The following is a 20,023-nucleotide window of genomic DNA, read 5'->3' as shown; positions in this document are numbered from 1 at the left end:
GACATCTACCCATAAATCAGCTGGACTTCTAGAAATCAATAATCATTGACTTTCATTACCAAAGTTCAGATTTCTGATACGAGATGCTTTACTAAGACTTTATCTAGGCTTCTCAAAATCATACACCTTTCCTTATATAGCTCACATGTGTGTCTAAACAATTTTAGAACTTACAACAATAAGTCTCAAATGTTTAGAACTTTTTCCATTTCTCACAATTCGAATTATGGATAGGGATGTCGTAATCATAATCGAATTTGAGAATGCAAATACCATAATTGCTATCTCCTTAAAACCTTTTTAGCAAAAGCATTTTCTCACAATCATTTTCATGAATTGGAGAGAAACCCTATGACACTTAGATTTTTATGGTGTATGTGTTCCTATCCATGTGAATTTGTCATAACCATAATCACAAGACAAGGTTAGTGATAAATCCAAATTCATATGAACTGAACTTGTCCACTTAATTTCTTGCCACCTGGCAGCATAAGGGCCTACTGTTGCTTCCAAGTTGTTATGCAAACAATTGAGAACTCATAGAACTCACATAAATAGTCAACTTTAACTAGAATGGGCATCAAAACAAGAATATGCCAACACAATAGGTTACAAACCTCAAGTCGTGTGCTAGCGATAAACAATGGGTTTTATTCTTGATTAGTTCTTGAAACTTGTCAAGATCCTTAAGACTCCCATTGACCTCTTGACATATAAGACTCTCTTGTCAAGAACCATTCCTTGACAAACAAATATTCAAGAGTTAGTTCGGATTCTCATCAAGAATGACACTTCACATAATTGGCCTTAGTTGGTCTTTGTTTTATCCAAAACATCACTACTTACCAATTTCAAATGTAGTAGAGTAGAAAACATTTTTACTCTACATTTGATAAGTTTTATAAACCTTTCTTAAGATTATGTCACTTAAGGCACAATCTTGGAGTATGAATCTAAGACTTGTTCTTGGAACGACGTATGATTCACCTTTTGATTTAACCATTTCAACAATTGACGATTCCTCTTCTTAGCCATACAAGTGCACTAAGGTATCTTTAGAGGATCAATTGTGATATGGTCTTTCACAATCATTAAGATAATCATAAAACACGATACTAAAGTACTCTCTCATCCTTTCAGATTGGAGAAACTTTTATCTTTCTGCCTAATTTGATTCTTGTCATTCGTTTTGTTAGACATTGAACTTTTTCCAATGATTCAGATTTATACTTAAACTTGTAAGCATAACCATATTAACTAAACTTTAGTAAATCATGACGAATATCCTTATTGTGGTGGACTTGACCAGCGCATACCCAATGTACCCGATCCACTAGTGCTTCACTTGACTCACATATACATGTGAACAAGCAATTAGTCTTAATTTCCCAAAGACAAAAGTTCTCATTCATCATACAATACAAGTTGCATGATTCCAATTTTCTATCCAACTGAAACTTGGGTGATGAGAATCTTTCCTTATTTGGCAAATTCTCGACACTACCACAAACAAAGAAATCAAATTCATATTGCTACCATAGAAACATACAAACATCAATTTTCACCAATGTCATTGCAAGGAGATATAGTAAAACAAAACAAAATTTTATTTATTTTTAAAATTGCGGAAAAACTTTTCCTTACAATGAAATTACAAATGAAAACTATGTTACTACATATTTCTAAGCAATCTATCATAACTCTTTAAGCAGCATCTCAAAAATCCGATCATCGAACCATGCGATGGAAATCCATCTTCGCGACCAGATTCATCATACTCTTCCTTTAAGCTTCCTTCCTATTGCATGATCCTACAAAACATCAAAATGCAACCTTGTCACATCATGTATTAAGAATCAACAATTAGGAACTTAATAGAGTTAGATAGTGTCACACCCCAAAACCAAGAACGGCGGAAACATTCTGGGGCGGAGGACGTCATGTACAGTATCATAACAATGCAAAGTAGTAAATAAGAAACAACATCATCCATTGCATTAATAGTATAATTCCATACAAGTGTCTTCTATAATAGTAATAAGACACCAAAAAGAATAATCAAAATAAAATACGAGTCTTGAAGATGCTTCATCTTCTCAAAACCTGATCATCGGTACCTGCCTACTAGTGACCTGAGAATACAAGTTATTTTGAAAGCATATATCAGCATTAAAGCTGGTGAGTTCATAAGTATTTAGTGTCAATGTTTGTATAAGTTTAATGAAATGTTTGTAATTGAACAATGTAAATGTTAGTATATGTTTGAAAACTCCTAGAAAATCCTATATTTTCTACTAGTATAAAAAGTAGTCTTCTACCAAGACCCAACTGTTTTGTATGTTTGTCTCTTTGTAAAAGTGAAAGCTTTTCCCAAGTATGACTATCATTACCAAAATATTGTTTTATATTACCCTTTATGTGAGAAGATCACAATTTGAATATAAACTGAAAATGTATATGTGTACTGCAAAATGTGATATGATTGTTACCATACTAATCTGACTATAATACGATGATGAAAGACGTCGGAAGAAATTACATTTGGCACCCGTAGACTTGCAAGTCCCACTGTAGCGAACAACAAAGGTGTAGGATAGTCAATCAAGTATAGATCTATACGCAAACTCACGCTCTCCCTCCAGGAGATTCTGGTTACAAAATGAGAGATAACGAAACCGTCGATATGTCACGAAGTAGTATCTCACATTATGTTATCTCCGAATCTTGTTATAGTAATAGTATTCTATGTATAGTATTCTATGTATAATATCCTTTGTATAGTATTCTCTGTTATAGTATTCTCTGTCTAGTATTCTCTGTTACAGTATTCTCTGTTATAACACTTGTATATGATAGTATTCTCCTATACTATACCTATTATAGTTTACTAGTAAGTTATGTATATGAATAGATGAATGTACATCCTTGCTACCCAAAGCTACCGAACTGATTGAATAGAACTGTTATGTCTACATATGTATACATAATATATATCTAATATTTAGATGACCTTCAGACAACTGGCCGGTACCCTATGTCCACATCCAAACAAGGAAAAGGAAATAAAGTGAGCTAGCAGTCCTAAGCCCTTTAAACATTATGTATATAGCTATACATACATACATATATATATATATATATATATATATATATATATATATATATATACATGCTTTTGACAGCATATATAAGTTAAAAAGAGGTTTTGTAATACATTTAAAGAGTTTTGAACAATAAATAAATAATGACTTGATGTCAATTTATAAAACGATTTAAAAGTAGTTTGTTTTGAAACACAGTTTGAAGTATATGAAATCCTTGATTGAAACAAAGTTATAAGTCACATGTGATTGATCTTATACCTAGCTTGTTTTCTACTTGTATCCCCCCCCCCCCCCCCATAAAAGCATTTAAAATCATTTAAAAGATAATTTTAAGGGGTATGAACTCACCTGAGGTGAGTGATGCGAATGCAAGATCAGTAAAGGATGCTAAGTGTCAAGTGAGGACTTGAGCACACACAGATCCTATTTAACATATAATGAAACATATATGCTTACAATTAGTGTTTATAACAACTAAGTAGGTAATTGAACAACATTAGGGAATAGGAAACACTTGTATTGAAGTGTTAAACCACTTAGGATTGCATATAAGGGGTGTACGGCCTCACTTGGGAGTTTATGGTCCATATGGTATGAACCACATGAGTTTACAGCCCAAGGACCATTTCCTTATGAGTTTACGGCAATAAACTCATGGTACTAAGTGCCAAGTTGTGATTTAAGGTCTTATAAGTCCATATGAAGTGTTCTATGTGTTGGATTAATGTCTAAGTCCATAACTATAATTGGTAAGACTTGACCCGACCCGACATGGTCCATTTGGGTTGCATGGCATCATGCATTTGGATAGAATATAATGAGAGAAATAACACTTAAGGTTTGTTAATATATTATAAGTTCTAATATATTGATAAGATTATTTAATTAGTATTGATCAAGAATTAATCTAGGATTAATTAAGTGATCAAAAGAAGACTAATTAAATATATGGGTTGATTGTGTAAACCATACATACTTGTATAGTGGGCTAATGCTCCATGGATTATCAAGTTGGGCTAAAACTCATAGGATGCTCCATGGTGTATTTCAACCCATGGATCCAAGGAAATGGAAAGCCATGACAATTAGGGTTTACCCTAATTGTGACACTATATAAAGATCTTATTGGTGACAAAATCGGCACTAGAATATATGTGAAAGGGCTAGCCGATTTTATGAAGTGTGGATTTCTCTCTAATCTATTCCAAGTGTATTTGGTGTTGTGTGAACCATTTGAGGTGTCACACTTGGGGCACTAGGCACTCAAGCTTCATGAAGACATTCTACATCAAAGAGGTATGTAATTCTAACTTGATATATTCATATGAATCAATGTTATTATGCTAGTTAGGATGAATACCTTGGAAAGTTCATATTTGCATGTATAATAGAGAAAACATAGATGGTTGCATGTACACTTCGGAGTGTTAGAATGCTCAAAACCCAACACTATGATCAAGTCTAAGCCCTAGGAAGGAATGGTGGCACCACTGCACCACTAACTAGTGTTCACGGCTTAAGGACCATTTTCCCATGAGTTTATAGCCGTAAACTCATGGTATCTTGTATCAAATCAAAGTTTAAGGTCCCTAGCTTATGATAGAAGTGTTCTAGACTTGATCCTAAGCCATGACAAGAGATTAGGGCTCATTTGGACCCTTAAATAGAGTTTACGGCCTAAGGAGGTTCCTTGGCCATAAACTCCCTTTTAATCATGATTTCTTGATGAATTCTAAGTGTAATCTAGTTAATTTAAGCATAGAACTAGCTAGGACAAGAGTACTTACAGTGTAGAAGCTTGAAAGAGTGCTTAAGGTTCAAGAACACTAGTGTATGTTCTTGGTGTTCTTGGTGAAATGAAGAACACTTGATTATCTATCAAATTAAGAGATATAGTGGATGAAATCATTCACAAACACTAGATAATGAAGTTTATTAACTAATCAAGGAAGAAAACACTTACTAAGTTGAAGATCTAGTGAAGATACTTGAGAGAGAATGAGGTTAAGGACTGGAAAATGGTTAAAAATGACAAAAAATGGCTAAGTGTCACCTTTATACCCTAGAGTTTATGGCCGTAAACTCCATGTTAGGGCCGTAAACTCCAAAATCTTGGAGTTTTGAGACTTAAGTGTTGTGCAATTAACCCTAGAGCATACTTCCTATGATTACCTTTGATGGATTTGAGATCAAAACTCCCAAACCGACTCCAAAACTGCTAAAATTTAGCAACTGAAAGTTTGACTTTGATTGAATGCAGGGTTTGATATAAGATAAAAATTTCGAGTTGTCACATCATCCCCCCGTTAGAGGGAATTTCGTACCAAAATTAGAGTTTAAGCAAATAAGTAGTTACAAATAACTAAGTAAAAAGACGAGGATATTTCAGTTTCATTTGATCCTCGCGCTCCCAAATTAATTCAGGCCCTCGCTTGGCGTTCCAACGAACCTTCACTATCGGGATACGGATTTGTTTCGTTTGCTTGACCTCTCGGTCCATGATCTCTACAAGTTCTTCCACGAATTTGAGGCTCTCGTTGATCTCGATCTCGTCGAGTGGATTTACAAGAGTCTCGTCGGACAGACACTTTTTCAAGTTCGAGACGTGGAAAGTAAGATGTACGTTACTGAGTTCATGCGGTAGATTGAGTTTGTAAGATACATGGCCAATTCTAGCAAGAATCTCGAAAGTCCCTACGTATCTTAGATTTAACTTTCCACGCTTTCCGAAGCATATCAAGCCCTTCCAGGGTGAGACTTTCAAAAGGACTCGGTCTCCCACCTGGAATTCCAAAGGTTTCCTTCGCTTATCTGCGTAGCTTTTCTGACGGTCTCTAGAGACTTTCAATCGTTCACGAATATGAACAATCTTCTTTGTCGTTTCCCGTATGATTTCTTGACACATGAGAGTGCTGTCAGGAACTTGTCCTTTAGCTAACTGGGCATCACCCACCTCAGCTCAGCACAGAGGGAATCTGCACTTCCGGCCATAGAGGGCTTCGAATGGAGCAGCCTTTATGCTCGTGTGGTAACTATTGTTGTAGGAAAATTCGACAAGGGGTAAATGAGTATCCCATGCCTTCCTAAAGTGAATCACACAGGCTCTCAACATATCTTCCAAGGTTTGGATAGTCCTCTCACTATGTCCGCCGGTCTGTGGATGGTAGGATGTACTCATGTCCAACCTCGTTCCTAGGGAACTTTGTAGTGACTTCCAGAACCTCGAAGTGAATCTACTATCTCTATCGGAGATAATGGATATGGGAACACCATGTAATCGTACAATCTCCCTAATGTATGTTCTTGTTAGTTTCTCCATCTTGTCAGTTTCCTTGATTGGTAGAAAATGCGCGGATTTGGTCAATCTGTCGATGATGAACCAAATGGTATCAATTCCACCCATTGTCTTGGGTAACTTGGTTATGAAGTCCATAGTAATCCGCTCCCATTTCCATTCTGGTATCTCCGGTTGCTGAAGTAAACCTAATGGTTTCTGGTATTCGACCTTAACCTTTGCGCAAGTAAGGCATTTACTCACGAAGGTAGCAATCTTTGCTTTCATGTTAGGCCACCAGTATAACTTTTTAAGATCCAGATACATCTTATCTGAACCTGGGTGAACGAAATATCGAGTGTTGTGTGCCTCGGTCATGACCACGTCTCTGAAGCCATCGTGTTTTGGTGTCTAGATTCCGTCCATGAAATATAACACTACGCCACCCTTACTTTCCTAGTTCTTATCCATCCCTCTCAGGGATTCACTTGCCATATTTTCAAGTTTCAAAGCGTCGAGCTGAGCCTCCTTAATTTGTGTGGACAAGTGTGAATTGATAGTCATAGTCAATGATTTGACTCTACGACCAAAGTATTCTTTCCGACTCTGGGCGTCAGCTACTACATTGGCCTTGCTGGGATGATAATGAATTTCGCATTCATAGTCATTGAGTAGCTCGACCCATCGTCGTTGTCTCATGCTAAGCTCCTTCTGATCAAAGATGTGTTGAAGGCTTTTGTGGTCTGTAAAGATAGTGCTTTTCGTACCGTACAGAAAGTGTCTCCAGATCTTTAGAGCAAACACAATTGCTCCTAACTCAATATCACGCATGGTGTAGTTGACCTCGTGTATCTTCAGCTGTCTCAAGGCATAGGCGATGACCTTACCTCGTGCATCAGAACACATCCGATCCCTTGGTTGGATTCATCGCAATAGACTACGAAGTCTTCTATTCCTTCTGGGAGGGATAGTATTGGCGTGGTGCATAAGGCTCGCTTCAACGTTTGGAACGCCTTCTCTTGTTTCTCTTCCCAATCAAAGGCCACTCCCTTCTAGGTCACTGTAGTAAGCGGCTTAGCGATGCTAGAAAAGTTCCGTATGAACCTACGATAGTAGCCAGCGAGACTTAGAAATTGATGAATTTCTGTAGGTGTCTTCGGTGCTGACCAGTTATCAATGGCCTTGATTTTGGAAGGGTCCACGTGAATTCCCTCTTCACTAACAATGTGGCCCAAGAATTCGACTCTTCGAATCCAAAACACGCTCTTAGGGAACTTCGCATAGAGCTTCTCCGATCGTAATGTTTCTAAGACTCTTCGTAGGTGTTGAATATGCTCCTCCTTACTTCGAGAGTAGATAACTATGTCATCGATGAAGACAATGACGAACTGATCCAAGTAAGGAAGGCACACCCTATTCTTTAGATCCATGAATACAGCTGGTGCGTTGGTTAATCCGAACGGCATCACTACAAACTCGTAGTGTCCATAACGAGTTCGGAAGGCTGTCTTGGGAACATCCTCCTCTAACACTCGTAACTGGTGATACCCGGATCGTTGATCTATCTTTGAGAAGTAGTTTCCTCCTTGAAGTTGATCAAATAAATCGTCAATGCGGGGTAGAGGATAACGATTTTTAACAGTAAGTTTTTTGAGTTCTCTATAGTTGATGCACATACGAAACTGTCACACCCCCAAACCAAGGATGGCGGAAACGTCCGGGGGTGGAGGACTTCATGTATAGTATCACAACAACGAGTATAATAGTGCTCAAAGTTAATACATCCATCATAAATATAATTGAAAAAGTTACACCAAAGTATATGTTTACATGATTCAAATCAATTACATTATGATGACAAAATGAACTGTTTGACGATTTATCGTCCCATCCTCAAAACGCTGTTGATTTCTTGTTTCACTGAATTCCTAAGAATACAAGTAGTTTTGAAAAAAGTGTCAACACAAAGGTTGGTGAGTTCATAAGTTTTTGAGATAAAGAGTTTGGAAACCGATCTTTGTAATGGGTTGTGTGTTACCAAGAAAATCCAATATTTTCCTTATAGAAGTTACGTGGTCCTAAATGTCGGGACCGAGAATCAGCAAGTATTTGTCATACTTAAAGATATAAAACTGGTTTTAAATTGGCGTAAAACCCTTTCTGAATTGAGAAAAATCCCGTAATGAATGGTGTGCAGTCTCAAATACCAAGACTGAAAATATACAATAATATGTGTAATTATTGATATAAAAAGTGATTTTAAATCGACATAAAACCCCTTTTGATTTATGAAAATCCCCGTAAACTTTATGTGTTGTTACTCCCTATGTGAGCCACTATAATCATACTATGACTGAATGAACCTGCCACGACGTTTCTCAGGCGCCGCGAAACTGAAATGACACTTGACACCACAGACCAGCCGGTCTAGCTGTTGCATACAGCTCAGGTGTGGGGTGTCTAACCCAATATAGATCTATACACAACTATCACGTTCTCCCTACAAGAGACTCTGATTATAATTACCAGGAATTTGGATCTCGCACTCGGACGTACAGAAAGAGAATGTTTCACCATTTAGGTTAACAAGTTTACGTGTGGTGTGCGTGAGTGTAAAACCTTTTTGTGTGGGAATAAAACCTTCCAAAATGTGTTTGATGTGTTAATGGAACATAAACCATACCTATTATAGTTTATCAAAACGTTTAAATGTAAAAGTTATAACTTTGTTTATTATGATTAACTACTATATATGTGAAGGTAAAAACCCTTTTGTTTACCGATATGTATATGTACTTTTTACTAAAGTGAAGCAACATGCATTATAGCTACAAATTAATTACCACTCTTTTGTAGGTAAAAATCCATTTCTTTTCTAATGTATGACTATATACTAAGTCAAAATGTCATCTATTTGTAAGAACATATTTGCACATAAAGATATACACCTTGCTCAACATGTTACAAGATGAAATGAAATTGATAGCATTTTTCTGTTCTTAATATTTTCATTTACTGTTCTTAGAAAATTTATAGAAAAATCATCAAAGGTCCAAATCAGAATCCGTAAATTCTGAGAGTTTGGGAAATGAGTCTAGTTTATTCATAATTTTTATTATGAATTTTAATGACCTCCAACTTGTGTGAAAATGTCCATAATCACAGACTGGACCGGATTGATGTTTGAAATGATAGGCAGTTTTCTGAAAATCACCATAAATTGTAGAAAAATCCTATGGAGATGTGCAAGTAGTAATTTTAAAGCTAAGAACTGGAACTACTTGCATCTAAAACAGATTTGAAAACTAAAATGTTTAGGTTGTCCAAAACAGTCCGTTAATGGAGTTCAACTTTTCTGATGAAGGCTGTTAGAAAAGTTTAGTTATGTTCTTGGTGTTTTAACTTGTATCCCCCCCCCCCCCCCCCTAAAAACTTAAGAAAACATGAAAATGTAGGGGTATGAACTCACCTTGAGTGATTTCAGTAGATGGATGATGGAGAAAAGAAGTGTTCAACTGAAGAACACTTGGGAGATGCTTGAAGATTTGAGGAGCTAACAACAAATATGATGATATTTGTGTAAGCAATCTATGATTTGGATGAAGGATAGTAGAATATCTAAGTGTAGGAGGAAGATACTTACCAAATGTGGAGAAAAAATCTAAGATCAGCCCTTGAATCTCGAATTTCTAGAGAGAGGAAGTGAGAGAAAATATGTTTGATCTTTGGTGGAAGAATGAGAAAATGAGAGAAGTGTGAGGAGAGAGGAGGGTTTTCTTACCCTTGACCAAGTGTGTGGCTGAAAAATGGTGGGAAAAGTACCATGAAATGACTAGGTATGGGCTGATGGTGAATAGTGACATGGAGTGGGTATGGGAGTGGTTGCTTGTGTCATAGAATAAAGAAAAGTCATCACTCCACCTCTTGTATTTCACCCACTCTTCTTGGATAAGGTTTATCCCCAAAAACATGGATAATTAATAAATATGGGGCCTTATATGTTAAAATAAAGTTTTGGGTGAAAATCCCGCGTTAAAACAATTAAAAACAGAGCTAAAATGAAATCGTAGTCGAAAACCGGGAAGAAATGCTCTTCCTGTGAGGCTTCTCGTAAGGGGGCCGAAGGTGGCTAGGTTCGGTCCTTAGAATGTTGGGACCAAAGGCTCGGGTGAGTCAGGAAGCGAAATGGGGCGAAAGTTGTTAAGAGGCGAAATGGAGCGAAATAGACCGAAATGGACCGAAGGTTCGGTCCGAAGGGGAGGGTTCGGTCCCTTATGCGAGGCTCGGTCCGAAGGGAGGGTTCGCTTCTGACAAGTTCGCTTATGACAAGTTCGCTTCTGACAAGTTCGGTTCCTAAGAGGGGTCCGGGTCCTTAAGAGGGTTCGGGTCCTTAAGTGGGGTTTCGGGTTCTTAGCCCTTTTTATCCGTTCTTACCCCGTTTTAAGCGGTTTTTGACCCGGTTAAGGGTCGGGATGGCCCGAAAGACTATACAAAGTTTAAGGAACTTTTGAGAGAGATTTGGGAGAGATTTCACATTCTTGGAGAGATTTCTCATACAAAGAGAGATTTGGGAGAGATTTCATATTCTTGGAGAGATTTCTCATACAAAGAGAGATTTGGGAGAGATTTCACATACTTAGAGAGATTTGGGAGAGATTTCATATTCTCGGAGAGATTTCTCATACAAAGAGAGATTTCACATACTTAGAGAGATTTGGGAGATATTTCACATTCTTGGATAGATTTCTCATACAAAGAGAGATTTGGGAGAGATTTCACATACTTAGAGAGATTTGGGAGAGATTTCATATTCTTGGAGAGATTTCTCATACAAAGAGAGATTTGGAAGAGATTTCACATAATTAGAGAGATTTGGGAGAGATTTCATATTCTTGGAGAGATTTCTCATACAAAGAGAGATTTGGGAGAGATTTCACATACTTAGAGAGATTTGGGAGAGATTTCACATTCTTGGAGAGATTTCTCATATAAAGAGAGATTTGGGAGAGATTTCACATACTCAGAGAGATTTAGGAGAGATTCTCGATAAAGAGAGGTAGAGTGAAAACGATTGAGAGAGGTTTCGTGTGTGACATTTTTAAGTGTCCGGCTTCGCAATGCAAGGTCCGTAAACCCCGTTAAGCCTTGTTTAAGGATCTTACACACTTCCGATGAGTATGCAACATTGTTTTATCAGTTTGGTTCGTCACTTACCACAGTTTTAGGTTAAGGAGACCTAGATGTATGTACTTTTTGATTTATGATCTCTCATTAGAATAGCGAGTTGTGAAGTAATTACCTAACGTAAGCCCTAGAACCCATGGGCTAATTGAGTCGACCGGTTTGACTTGTTGACTTTAGTTGACTTTGACTTGACCGGAAATTCATGGTTGTCACACAATCCCCCCGTTAGAGGGAATTTCGTCCCAAAATTTGAATTTAGGCAAGGAGTAGGCATGAACAATCTAGCCAAGAAGTAGGGATACTTCCTAATCGACTGATTCTCGTGCTCCCAAGTGACTCTAGGTCCTTGGTTAGTATTCCAACGAACTTTCACTAATGGGAAGCGGTGTTGCTTCGTTCGCTTGACCTCTCGGTCCATGGTCACTACGGTTCTTCCATGAAGGTGAGGCCCTTGTGGAACTCGATCTCGTCGAGGGGGATTACAAGAGTCTCGTCGGATAGATACTTCTGCAAGTTTGGGACGTGTCGGGTAGGATGTACTTTACCAAGCTCACGGGAGTAGATTGAAGTAGTGAGTTACTGGGCTGATTCTGACAAGAATCTCGAAAGGCATAATTATCTGGGGTTTTAGCTTTCCACGCTTTCTAAAGCGTAGTAAGCCTTCCCAGAGTGAGGCTTGCAGAGGAATTTGGTCTCTTATACTGGAGTTCTAAAGGTTTCTCCCTCTTGCTTCTCTTCCCAGTAAAGGGTTGCTCCCTTCAGGGTCAAAGTCGTAAGGGGGTTCCGTAATTTACAAGAAGTTCCAAAGGAAGTAAGACGGTAGGTCAGCGAGACCCAGAATTTTGGCGTATTCCTGTCGACGCCTTTGGTGCTGACAATCTCTCAATGGTTTTGATTAACTGAAAGGGTCCTCAAGAATTTCCACATCAATAATAGTGTGTCTTAGGAATTTGACTCTTCAATTCCAAAACTCGTATCTAGAGAAATTCAGGTAAGGTTTCTTTGATCGTATTGTTTTCACGGTTTGTTGTAGCTTCTCTCCTTGGTTTCCTTCTTACTATGAGGGTAGATAAGCAAGTCATTTACAATGACAATGACGAACTAATCCTAGTAAGAATGGCATATCCTCTTCATTAAGTTCATGAAGACTACGAGCGGGTTGGTCCTATCCGAGGGGTATCACTACGAACTTGTAGCATCCACATCAAACTTGGAGGATTGTCCTCGGACATCCTTCTCCAATACTCACGACTGGTGATATTCGGATCTCGAGTCCAATTCCTGAAGGGTACCTCGTTCCTTGCGGTTGGTCGGCCTATTCGTCTATGCGAGGCGGATAGTAAAGGTTTCTACTGGAGATATTGTCGGGGCCTTTGAGGTCGATGGACCTACGAGCAATTTGTCTTTCTATTTGAAGAATAAGACTGGAGCTCTCCAGGGTGAGAAGCTTGGTTCTTCAATTTCATTGTTGAGTAGTTCGACAGGTTTGACCTGATAGTTCTTGCAGCTCGGTAGGAAGCATGTGGGTTTGGTTTACGCAACTTAGACCTTTTTCGGATGGTAGGACGTTCACTCGTCCTCCTGGGCAACCTTGGGTCGAAGTTCATGACGGGACTCGTACCTGGTCCATCTATCATTAACTTGCGCATATAGGTCGTATGTGCTTAAGATTGGTAAGACAGTTGGATGGGTGACTCTGCCCCAAGTCCACAACCAAACATGGAACAGGAAATAAGGCGGAAGCACACATCCAATTTCCGTAGAATCTTAATTATACATTATCCTTGCGTGTACACGTATCCGTCCCAAGCTTCTGTGCTTGAACCTTGTCTGTTGCATGCGTGACATTCCCGAAGGTCTCCTGTAAATACATGTGATAAGGTTTCGGGAAGTATAACACTCCTCTGGTGCGTGTTTTGGAGTTTCACAGCGAGAGATGACCCGTAGATCCGAGCTGGATGCATTTATGGGAGACAAAGGTTTCGATATTCGGAGGGTTAGGTGAAGGGTCCTTTTGTAGTCGTTAAATCGGGAAGATGAGGGCTATATAAATCAAAATTGGATGATGACAACTGTAGGGTTTCAAAGCACTCCATGGATGATGGCAATGGGCCCCTTGATGAAGTGTAGGTTAAAAGCCCAAGACTTGTCTTTTCCCTATAAATAGTCATGTATTATTCATTATTAGGGTTAAGTGTGAGGCAAAATGTAGCCGCCACGTGAGGTTTCTTATATAGTGTTAGATTCTTTAGTCTATGTTGAAAGTGTAATTTATTCCTCCTGTTTTCAATAAATCGAGTGATCATTCGACATAATCTTCATATTTGTGTTTGTTCTTATTTTCCGCATCTTGTTCATCAAATCACAATTAGGGTTTTAATCCCAACAAGTGGTATCAGAGCGGGTCTTTGAAGATCTGTTGATTTTTGAAGTATCGGTTCTTGGTTTGATGATTTTCTGCACAAGTTATTGAAGATTATTGGTGTTTTGGCATCTTGGAATCAAAATTCTGTTCAAGCAACTGTTCATGAAAATTTATGTTCATCTACTATTGTTCATCAGGGTAATTTTCTGTTAATCCGATTTGTTTTCTGATCGTATTTATGATTCGTTCAATTTATTAATTCAATCCACTGTCAATTACGAATCCATTCTTTTTGATCTGGCCCAATCTTTCACTGTTCATGATCCATGTCTTTAGCCTTAATATGATATCTAGTGCTCCTGTTTGCATCGCTTTTCTATGTCTTCATTCATGTGACAACCCGAAATTTCCATTCTGAACAAACCATATCAAGCCAATAGAAGTTAGAACAGTTTCAGCAAAATTCCAAACTTTGGGTATAAGTTTGAGTTTTTCACGATTTACACTTAAGGAGATATCAGGAGAGTGGATGCACTAGGGTTTTGTGCAACACTATTATTCCAACACTCGGTTATATTAGAAATCATTTCGGGAATAAATATATTTTCTGCCAAAAATATCTCAGGACTATAAATAGAATTCTGAACCAAATTATGTCATTAGTTACATTTCCAACTAGAGAAAAGCCATTTTCTCTCTCACGGATCTTCGGGTTTTTATCCCAAATCGTGAGTACACTTCTCTAGTTGTCTTATAATGCTTATAATGTGCTTAATAACTTAGATTACATAGCAAATCTGTGAGATTCGGGAGTTTAGCGCCCAAGAACGTTCTTGGAGAGTAAACTCCTATATGTGGCTTAAATGCTACCTAGTCTTTTCCCCATGTTAAGTAACTACCTTAGGCTTGTATGCTAGTGTGTATATGACTAGAAAACATCAAAATCGGATCAAGACCCCAAGATTTGGGAGTTTACTACCCAAGAACACGCGGAGAGTAAACTCCATTTTAAGGGCTAAAAGTGTCCCAAAGTCCCTCAAAGCCTTTGAACTCAAACTAGAAGCCTTCATTACATATTTAGGACACCAAAATCAATTAGAAACAAGGATGAAAAGTGAGTTCACGGAAAAGGGTGTTCTTGGGCCGTGAACTCCATGTTTAAGTGCCAAAATGCCCTTCAAACCTTCCTTAACCCAAGAGACTAATTTGGGCATGTACCTAAATGAGTTTGGGACTAGCTAACACACTTAGAACACCAAGAGTAAGGTGTTCACGACCCAAAAGGTTCTAGGGCCGTGAACACCATAAAATGGTTCCAAATTGTGCCATAAACTCATCTTAAGCCTTGTACAAGAGCCTAGTTTAGTTCCTACTTAATTTAGGGACTTGAAAACACCATAAACATACTCCCAAGGGAGATTACGGCCGTAATCTCCAAGGGAATATGGCCCCAGGGCTGTAAACTCCTAAAAGGAGTTATATTATGCCCTAAACTCTTCCATAGACCAAGCCATTAAGTAGAAATGCTTATTAGGGCCTTATAGAGCATCAAACTTCAAATAGACACATAGGTATGAGTTCACGGCCGTAAACTCATGAGTTTATGACCATAAACTCATTTGGTAGTGTTATTAGGGCCGTGAACTTCATGGTGGAGTTTTCCTTGAGCCCTACACACAATAGCTTCCCCTACAACCACTTAGATGCAATCCTAGAGGCTAATAACACTTGATAAAGGTGTTTAGCATGTCCTAGGGTGTCTTGACTAGTTTATTAGTTGTTTATAGACAAATTTGTTACATATATGTGAAATTATATGTTAACTAGGATCGTAAGTGTGTTCAAGACTTCACTTGACACCTAGCAGTCCTACCTCTTTAGTTCATCCGTATCACCCACAACAGGTGAGTTCATACCCCTAATCAATGTTTTAAATTATTTTAAATGCTTTAATGGGGGGAATACAAGTAGAAAACAACATGTTATGAAATCATCTATATGTATTTTATAACTGTGTTTTCATTCAACAGGTTTCATATACTACAAAATGTGATGCATGAAATGGTTTTCTAGCTTTAAAATACTTTGTTATCAAATGTATTACTTTTGAAATGTTTATCAAAATGACATCAAGTCACTATTATATTTTTTCAAAACCCTTAAATGTCTTACAAAAACCATTTTACATTCTTGAACTAAACTATGCATATACACTTATATTCTTATATATGTATTGATGTTATGTTTACAGCTTTCATTTAGTTTCTCACACCCTTGAGTAGTAAGAGTGTATAAACCTACTTGAACAACCAATTACCTTTCAGTAAATTATCATAGGGATAATTTGAAGATATCAAACATTATTCCTATTACAAGGAATCACACAAGAGTCAGTTCATTCATGAGTCTATACCAGTACCTTACATGATACATGAGTACAATTACTTAGGATTACATGATACATGAGTACGTTTACATAGCTACATTTATCTGAATACGCTTACATGAATACCATACATGAGTACTATTACTTAGATACATTATTCGGTATTCACTTACCTGGATACTTGTACCTAGAGTTATTAGGAAGATTTATTCGTACCTTCTGTGTAAAATTTCCTGCCTATCCCTGTTCGATGGGATGTCTAGATGGGACTAACCATTCCGGAACCCAGCTGTTAGCAACACTGGGTGATGAACATTTACGGATGTCTAAGGTTATCACTTATCATAGATAGATTGATATCGGAACTAACCATTCCTCCATCCTGCTGTTGCAACAGAGGATGAGATGAAAATCTTCGGATGATTATTAGGTTAACGCTTGTATTAGGTGTCGACCACGGGACTAACCATTCCTCCATCCTGCTGTTGCAACATAGGATGAGATGAAAATCTTTGGATGATTATTAGGTTAACCCTTGTATTAGGAGTCGGCCACGGGACTAACCATTCCTCCATCCTGCTGTTGCAACAGAGGATGAGATGAAAATCTTCGGATGATCATTAGGTTACCACTTATATTAGGAGTCGGCTACGGGACTAACCCTCCCTCCACCCTGCTACCGCTACAGAGGATGAGTGGACAATCTTCGAATGTTCATTAGGGTATACCTTTCGCTTCGGCGATGTCGTGTTAATCCTGGTCACCCAGGGATAACAGTTACATGATTATATTTTTCCTATTTACTTTATTTTGTGATATATTCACATAAACGATGAGTTAGACTAAGCACTTTTAGTACTAGTCAATAGAAAGGAAAAGCTATCATTTTACTTATAGAACATTTAAGTGTTGGTAGAAGACTATCATATCATTTTCCTATTTTACTTTATTTTGTGATACATTCACCTAAACAAAGAGTTAGACTCAGTACTTTTAGTGCTAGTCAATAGAAAGGAAAAGCTATAATTTTACTTACAAAACATTCGGGTCTTGGTAGAAGACTACATTATCATAACAAAACATTTGGGTCTTGGTAGAAGACTACATTGTCATAACAAAACATTCGGGTCTTCGTAGAAGACTACATTGTCATAACAAAACATTCGGGTCTTGGTAGAAGACTACATCTCAAACTAATAGAAAATAAGGGATTTTCTAGGGCTTTTCATACTTACATCAACATTTTCATTTAAAGGTTTACATGACTTTTAAAACAGCTTTTAGTAAGCAAGACAATGACACTTAAATACTTATGAATTCACCAGCTTTAAAGTTGATACTCTCTTTCAAAATAACTTGTATTCTCAGGTCATCAGTAGACAGGTACGGTGGCCAGGTTTTGAGACGACGGAGCAGACAAGTCTCGTCTTTTATTTTGATTGTATATTTTTGGTGTCTTTTTATAATGAAAGAACACACATGTATTAAAACTTTACTTATAATGCAATGGATGATGTTGTTGCTTGTTTACTATTTTACACTGTTGTGATACTGTACATGATGTCCTCCACCCCGGAACGTTTCCGTCGTTCTTGGTTTTGGGGTGTGACAATTCATCCGGTTTGGTTTTCCTTATTTGTCAAAAACTAATAATCGATGGTTTGTTTGGGATTATTGCTTGTTGATGTACCAAAACTCAATCGATTTCTGTTTGTTTTAGTCCAATATCACATTTTTCTTCGGTTTCCTTATTCCTATAGTCAATTTAATATTTTACAATCTTTGAAAATTATTGGTGATTTGTGAAAGAAATCGATCTTTGGAGTATAGATTAGGTGTTTGTTAAATACAAATCTCGGAGTCTTATAATGAACAGATGATGAATAGATGAACAACTTGTATCTCGATTTGGTTGGTTAATCTAGAAAAGTCAAAATTCAAAATCAGTTGAAATTAGGATGTTGCAATCAAAGAAGAAGTGTTCGATGTTTTGAAATTACCTCTTGGAATCAGAAACAATATTTGTTCTTGGTCTCTGTTTAGAATTACAGTCAAATCGAAATGGTTATTCATGTTCACAATCGCCATATGGGTCTCGGATCAGAGCTTAATACAATCAGAACGGATGAAATTCGAATTCGCAATCGGAACTGTGTCATTTGGAACAAATGAAATCAGAATTAAAACTCAATCAGAATGATTGAGCTTTTGTTCTTGCAAGTCAAAATTGAAAAAGTCAAAATTGGTTTGAAAAGTCCTTACCTGCGAACGTTCGGTGATTGAAATTCTCAGATTTGCACTTCTCTTTCACGATCATTTGTTAATATTGATTCACAGTTGTTTGGATTCGTGTTCTTCACAATACAAAAACGAGATGTATCAGACGTTAAAATTGGGAAAGATGACTTAAGTTACGTTTTTGTTCACTGAAACTTCAATGATTTGACACTTCTGATCCCTGTTATTTTCACAGCTTGGCAATTTTGGTCCATTTCCAAAAATTGTTACAATTAAAGGGGTTTATTGGTGCATGATTACAATTTCAGCCCCTGTGTTTCTGGAATGTGACAGTTTCGGCCCAATATTCAGAAAAGTTTACTACTTTGAGGGCCGGTGAACAGTTTTGGATTTTTTTAATGCACATATTTCTTTTTTCGTGAATAGAAAATTAAAGATTCCATCAACTCTTGGCGGTTCGGAAAGTCATTTTTCGTGATAACGTCAAATTTTCATGACTTTTTCGGATTTTATACTTCATTGTGTATATCATTTTGTCACGGGGGAGCACAATAATTTTTTATCCATTCAAGATCATTCTCATGACCATTTGAAGGCTTTATAATCATGTTTTTTTTATTATAAATCGGGGGAGAATTTGGTATGGCCATTTGAAATTGGATTTGTGATTTTTCAAAGTTCAAGATTTTTTATAAAGCTTGTGGTTGAATTATGAATGTAGCTTTTACAGTGGAAGTTCTTCATCGAGCTCTACTAAAGCTTTTACAGAGAAGTATCCTTTACAGCGGAAGTTCTTTATCGAGCTCTGCTAAGGACTTGTTATATCTCCGACTTCTAGTATTTTCTCAATCAAGCGGCATTACGAATCTTAAAGTTTGGGTTGTTACATGATATTTTTTGATGGCTTATATCATTAGCTTATTTGAAGATCATTGTGACTTGGAGGGGGAGCTCTTCAAAGACAAGAAGTGATTCGGTTTCTTTGTTCTGAAATGGGTTTTATGGCGGGCTTGGTTTCATGAAGATTTTTTTGGGATTACATTCGAAAATGAAGTTTAAAGACATTACTTCAGTGCTTGATTTATATATCCTAGAGCCCGTGGTTGAAGACTATTGAAGAATCAAGATTCGTGGATTGCTTCATCTATTCCTCGTTGCAAGATCTTTTTATTCGCTAGATGCTTGTTTTGGAAGTTAAAGCATTGTCATCCATTCCATACTTTGAGGGGGAGATTGTAGGGTTTCAAAGCACTCCATGGATGATGGCAATGGGCCCCTTGATGAAGTGTAGGTTAAAAGCCCAAGACTTGTCTTTTCCCTATAAATAGTCATGTATTATTCATTATTAGGGTTAAGAGTGAGGCAAAATGTAGCCGCCACGTGAGGTTTCTTATGTAGTGTTAGATTCTTTAGTCTATGCTGAAAGTGTAATTTATTCCTCCTGTTTTCAATAAATCGAGTGATCATTACAT

The sequence above is a fragment of the Lactuca serriola genome, chromosome 1, assembly GCF_051521515.1.
Source record: "Lactuca serriola cultivar US96UC23 chromosome 1, Lser_US96UC23_V15, whole genome shotgun sequence".
NCBI classification, from domain to species: domain Eukaryota; kingdom Viridiplantae; phylum Streptophyta; class Magnoliopsida; order Asterales; family Asteraceae; genus Lactuca; species Lactuca serriola.
The sequence above is the reverse complement of the archived record's forward strand: the minus strand, read 5'-3'. Positions refer to the sequence as shown.